Source organism: Phoca vitulina, unplaced genomic scaffold (assembly GCF_004348235.1).
Source record: "Phoca vitulina isolate PV1807 unplaced genomic scaffold, GSC_HSeal_1.0 scaffold13, whole genome shotgun sequence".
In the NCBI taxonomy this organism is placed as follows: domain Eukaryota; kingdom Metazoa; phylum Chordata; class Mammalia; order Carnivora; family Phocidae; genus Phoca; species Phoca vitulina.
Genome location: NW_022589716.1, coordinates 39,490,752 through 39,497,496, shown reverse-complemented (window position 1 = coordinate 39,497,496; position 6,745 = coordinate 39,490,752).

The following is a 6,745-nucleotide window of genomic DNA, read 5'->3' as shown; positions in this document are numbered from 1 at the left end:
GGGGTAATAGCCAAAGGGTATAGGGTTTTTTTTTAGTGGGGAAATGAGAATGTTCTGGAATTATATAGTAATGATGGTTGTACAACATTGTGAATATACTAAGAAACTGAATTGTACAATTTAAAATACTTAAAATGGTGAATTTTATGTGATTTTTATCTCAAAGGAAACTTTGATCTCATGGGAAACTCATCTGCAGTTTCCTCTAATGCAAAATGATACTCATAAGAATTGTTGCAAGATTTAAATGAGATTAACATGCTACCCGTCTCATAATTGAAGTAGACAATGCCCCTAAGATTAATACAGTGAAAACAAGACAAGGTTATTAAAATCCTGGCCAGATACTGTTCCCTACAAAAGGCTCTTACTAGGCTTTAAATGTAAGGCCCATTCTCTATTCTTTAAAAGGATAAATTATCAAATATTAGAGACAAACTAGCACTATATGAGGCTTTCTTGACCTAATGAGAGGGATTAAAACATCGAAAAGATTCTCTCCACCTGATTCAGTGTTATTTAATGCATACCTTTATACTATCTAAAATCATTTCTGGGGCACCTGGGTGGCTCAGTTGGTTAAGCATCTGACTCTTGATTTCAGCTCAGGTCATGATCACAGGATCTTGAGATCAAACCCCATGGTGGGCTCCTCACTTAGTGGGGAGTCAGCTTGGGATTCTCTCTCTCCCTCTCCTCCCTCTGCTCCTTCTCCTGCTCTCCCTCTCTCTAAAAAATAAATAAGCCTTAAAAAAATAAAATCATTTCTCATAAACAGATCTCACACTTGGGGGAACATTGCTCTAAGACATTATCTGCCTGTGGTATCATGGTAGGTGTCATTAAAGTCACAGAATTTATTGAGCATCTATTATGTGTTAGGCATTCTTGTAGGCACTAGGGATACAGCAGTGAGAAATTATTCTAGAACTTACATTCTAATGGAAAATAGAGACAATACAGGGAACATGTAACATTCCTGAGATGATAAGTATAATGGAGAAAAACTAAGCAAGCTGGGGGGATGGAGAGTACTGGAGAGAAGGAGGGGAATGCTTATTTTATATCAGTTGGTTAGGAAAGGCCTCTTTGATAAGATGACAAAGCAGAGCCTGAAGGAAATGAGAGAGCAAGACATTTGGATATCTGGGAGAAGAGCATTCCAGGCAGAGGACAGGAATATGTTCCAAATGGTCTGGGAAGATCCAGGAGGCCAGTGTGGCTGGGGAGGAGTGAGTGAGGGGGAGAGAGAGGATTAGACGGGGTGGGTACATCATATAGGCCAATATTTTACAAATTATCATACATTCAAAAAGGATCACTCTGGCTGCTGAATGGGCAAGGATGGAAGCAGTTACCAGTCTATTTCAGTGGTCTGAATGAGAAATGCTGACAGCTCAAACTAGGCTATTAGGGATGTGTGTGGTGAGAATTGTCAGATTCTGGTATATTTTGAACGATGACTTGTCATTGCTGTTGGATTGGATGTGGTTTTGAAAAGAAGGTAAAGAACAGGAGGTTGGGGCGCCTGGGTAGCTCAGTTGGTTGGACGACTGCCTTTGGCTCAGGTCATGATCCTGGAGTCTCAGGATTGAGTCCCGCATCAGACTCCCTGCTCAGCAGGGAATCTGCTTCTCCCTCTGACCCTCCCCCCTCTCATGCTCTCTTTATCTTATTCTCTCTCTCAAATAAATAAAATTAAAAAAAAAAAAAGAACAGGAGGTTTGAGGGATGTATGCTGAAGAACTTCCACTAAAATGCTATGAAGAAAGTAAAAATGGATACATTCACTCTTTAAAGTTCTGGTTCTGGTTTATTGCAAAGAGTAATGGTATTTTGGCTTATGTCAGAAAACCCCTGGTATCTGCTGTCAAAATATTGACTAATGTGGATCCTTGTTCCAAGATGCCAGTTTTGGATAAGTGACATATACATGTGGAAATAGAAGCTTCTAATTTCTTTCTGCCAATAGTGTTATATTAAACTAAAGTGACCTCTGTGAAAATAAGCAAATGATTAAATTTTATAATTTCCATCAGATATAATGACACAAATTAGGAATTCAGTGTTAGTTGTTCCCCTGAATCCAGATATCTATTTTACTCTAACAGCTGTCTCTTCTTGCCTATTTTTAAGGCTAAAACAAAGTCACGATTAGAAAGTCAAATAGTACAGCCACTCCCTAGCTTAGCCCCTTCCTTTGCTCTTTTACAGAAACAAGAATTATTAACTACTACTTCCTTTAGTTCACATGGTGACTTCCTCCATGTCTCTAAATAACCTGCTTGTAGTGCTGTTTCTTGCATTTTCAATTTTGGTCATTATCTACAGACTCTATTAGGATACTTGAGGCTTAGCCTATTAATATCCCCACCATCCTACTTCCCTTCCCTTCTCTTCCCATTAAAGTTACAACCCAATATGTTGAGTGCCTGGCTGGCTCAGTCAGAAGAGCATTTGATCTTGGGGTTGTGAGTTCAAGCCCCACATTGGGTGTAGAGATTACTTTAAATAAATAAATGTAAAGTTACAACCTGATATAGTTTGTCCCTCTGTGTTAAATTTACCAGGTAGGGCGCCTGGGTGGCTCACTCGTTAAGTGTCTGCCTTCGGCTCAGGTCATGATCCCAGCGTCCTGGGATCAAGTCCCACATCGGGCTCCCTGCTCTGTGGGAAGCCTGCTTCTCCCTCTCCCACTCCCCCTGCTTGTGTTCCTGCTCTCGCTATGTCTCTCTCTGTCAAATAAATAAATAAATAAATCTTTAAATTTACCAGGTAAATTTAAGTAATATATTAAACATCTTTTTTTTTTTTTTATCAACTATAGACAGCATCTCTTGATCCCCCATACTGTAAGATGATGGTTTTGTCAGCACTCCTGGCCTTTTCTCTACCTGTTCTTCTGTCTTTGCGCTTCCCAATCTAGTTTGTTAAAAGAGGATTCCATTTGGCAGGTTGGATTCCCGTGGGGATGTAATTGAAAGTAGGCAGGTTCCTACACCTGCTTCTCACTCAATAAACTACTGAAATTCCATCTTCCCCAAGAAAACCTTTTGGGACCTCACTGGGAAATGAGTGATGTGTCTACAATCTTGTTAACAAAATGATAGCCTGGGAGTCCATGAACTCTTAACCCAACAGACCTTTGCCCTGTTGGGTGTTAACAACCAGAGGGGAAAACAATCAGCTTTGGCCGTTCCCTAAATAAGCTGAGGTTTATTTACTTTTCCCATGCCCTTTCAAACCAAAGGCTATAAAACTGCTTTATTAATATAACTCCTTTGAGAACTCTCTGATGGAATTAGTGACATCACAGTGAATTTTCAAGAAAATGTACATGAAATTTATTGTTCACCTTGAACTTCATATGGAGAAGTAAGTTGATTGATCTAAAAGCAAGTCATTCACTTTGAAAGGAACTGTGTCTTGGCTGTAATTGAGATTTTAAGGGTTGGGGGGAAGAGAGACGGTAATGAGCTGGGAAGCAAAACACCGCTGCCACCTAGTGGTTACTCATTCTGAAACACTGCAGTTCTTTAAAAGCACAGACAACAGGAAACTGAGTTAGTACAGGAGACACCCAGCAAAGATCCTGAACCAGAGAAACTTGCATTTCCTCCTCCCTTGTTAGAAAAAGGTGTTGGTGAACCTTTTGCAAATGGTCAGAGAGGCAAAACAAGCTATTAATGGGAGAGGCGGCTCCTTTTGTATCATCAGAAAAATTAACGGAGCACTGACAAAGGCAAACGGTTGTAAGTCAACATGGACAGCCACCAGATCTCTAGCATGAAGTGGCAGCTCCAAAAGGAAGCAGGAGGTACAACAAATAAACAGAGAGGGACCACCGTGGGGCAGGCCCCCTCAGTACTGGTCACTGCTGCAGCAGCACGGGTCCAGAGGCAAAGCAGAATCAGAAGCCATGCCAGCAGGGATAAAGACGATCAAGTCACATAGACTCAGGATCACTGATCAGCAACAGCTCTGGAGACTGTGGTCTTGAGACTGCAGTACTGCCTGATTTAGAGTAAACTACTCAGGGAACAACAAAAGTAATTAACGCTATTTCATTATAGTCCTGTGGGGGTAGATATTTTTATCAGCCCTGTTCTACAGATGATGAACTTGAGGCTAAGTCACGAGCCCAAAGTCACAGAACTAATGAGACTTAGAACCAAGATTTGAACCAAAGCAGTTTGACCCCAGAGTCTGAGCTCTTAACTACAATGATTTCCTGCTTCCCTCAGAGAGAGGGAACAAGGGGTTTAACTCCTCTAACTCTACTGAATGTTATATTGAGGGATGGTTGTGAATTAGAACTCTGAAGGTGGTTTAGATCTGGTCCTAGATCGTCACCTACTTGCAGGAGGGTATTTAACTTTTCAGGAACTAATTTTCCTTACTTGTAAAATAGGGACATAAAGGAGACTATTTCATAAGTTTCTCTGAAGATTCATTGAGATAATACACGGTTTCTGGCATGTGGCAAATAAGAGAGCTTGCCTACAAAGATGATTGCCAACAATTTTCATAATTGTAAGTCCTACTACTCTTCTCAACAAGAGGTGGAATCTATTTCCCTTCCCCTAGAATCTGGGCTGAGCTTATGACTAGCTTTGACCAGGGGAATATGGCAGGTGTGTTATTGGCTAGTTCTAAGCCCAAGTCTTAGGCCTGTCTTGCTCTCTTGGATCATTTGTGCCGCTAGGTAAGGAAGCCCAGCCTAACTTTTGTATGGTAAGAGACCACATGGAGAAAGAGGCACCAGGGAGCCAGTGTCCCACCTGAGCCCACCATATGAATGTGGCCACATGAGTGTACCAAGTGAGATCAGAACTGACTGGCTAACGTACAGAATTATGAGAAATAAATGATTGATGGGGCACCTGGGTGGCTCAGTCGGTTAAGCATCTGACTTCAGCTCAGGTCATGATCCCAGAGTCCTGGGATCCAGCCCCTCATTGGGCTCCCTGCTCAGCGGGGAGTCGGCTTCTCCCTCTGCCTCTGCCCCTCCCCCTGCTTGTGTGCTCTCTCTCTCTCTCTCTCAAATAAATACATAAAATCTTTTAAAAAATTAAAAGAAATAAATTATTGTTGTTAAACTACTAAGTTTTGGAATAGTTTGTTATGCAGCAAATAGTCCTCAGTAGGGGTGCTTGGGTGGCTCAGTCAGTTAAGTGTCTGCCTTCGGCTCAGGTCATGATCCCAGGGTCCTGGGACCTAGCCACGCATCAGGCTCCCCGCTCAGCGGGAAGCCTGCTTCTCCCTCTCCTGCTCACCCTATTTGTGCTCTCTCTCTCTCTGTCAAATAAAAAAATAAATAAACCCTTAAAAAAAAAAAAAGAAAATCCTCAGTAAATAGTATCTGTTAGTATTATAATTGGTGCTGGTGAGGGATTCAGCCAAATATCTGGCCTATCTTTTCTTAGGTCAGTGATTTTTCTCTTTCACTGGAATAGGCTGGGAGAAACAAGAGATATATGTGCAGATGAACACTGCTTATTACAAATATGTCTTCTCTTTTTATTAAACCAGAATATTGCTAGATATCCACTCAGAGAGGCTTTGTTAGCATTTCAAATTGCTATATACATTTGAGATAATATAGAAGCATATTTCTTCACACATTTACAATTCAGACTTTTTATGAGATTGGTTATGGTGGGAACTTCCAAAGCCTTTACATTGGAGGATTTGAGGCATGAACAAAGACTTATCCTTTTTTTTAATTGGAAAATTGTAATTTTATTTATTTTTATTTATTTATTTATTTTTAGTTTTTGATGCAGTGTTCCATGATTCATTGTTTGCATATAACACCCAGTGCTCCATGCAGAACGTGCCCTCTTTAATACCCATCACCAGTCTAACCCATCCTCCCGCCCCCCTCCCCTCTAGAACCCTCAGTTTGTTTTTCAGAGTCCATTGCAGAGACTTATCCTTTTAATCCAGCGTCTCAAAGCCCTGAGGATAATTCTTTAACTTTTATCTCCTTTTTCTCTCCTTCCCTAAATCCTCTCTTTTTCTGTCCGTACATATCCTTTGCCTTCTTACCATGCCTTTCCTATCCCTTTTCCTTATTGTGACATAAGGAAATAAGATCATAAATAAGATCTTCCCTACCAAAATGTAAGCTCTGAGGAGGGGGAAATTTTTATCCATTTTGTTCTTTACAGAGCATTCTTTATTTAGAACAATGCCTGGCACACAGAAGGCATGCAACAAATGCGTATTGAATGAATTAAATAATGCATGTGCAAGCCCTGAGAACAGTGTCTGGTGTAGAGTAGATGATGCTCAATACATATAACCTATGACAGTTCAGTACTGCTATAAATGCGATCATTTACATTCATTTTTAAAAGTGTTTTATTATTTTTAGTCTTTCTCCTTTTTCTTTCCACTTTGTCCCTTTCTTCTTGTCTTTCTTTTTCTGTCATTGCATCTTCTCTCGTACCTTTACTTGTGGCCTGCCTGGGACCTCATAGATGTTTCACCTTCATTCAGAAGATATGCAGAGAAAAGGTTTTGGAACTTTGTCTTGGGTGAAATAGAATTATTTGTGATTCACAGCTGACCTAGGATTACACATAAAAGTCTGCTACTGAGGCGAGCCCAGTTTTGGTGTTACTCAATATTTTAATCAGGGGCCTCGGTTATGGAAAAGAGCAAGTGTATTAAGTAATAGCCAAACAAATGCCTGTACATGTCTCTGAGCGTGTGGGTATTCCTAGTGCCTGTTGCTCTT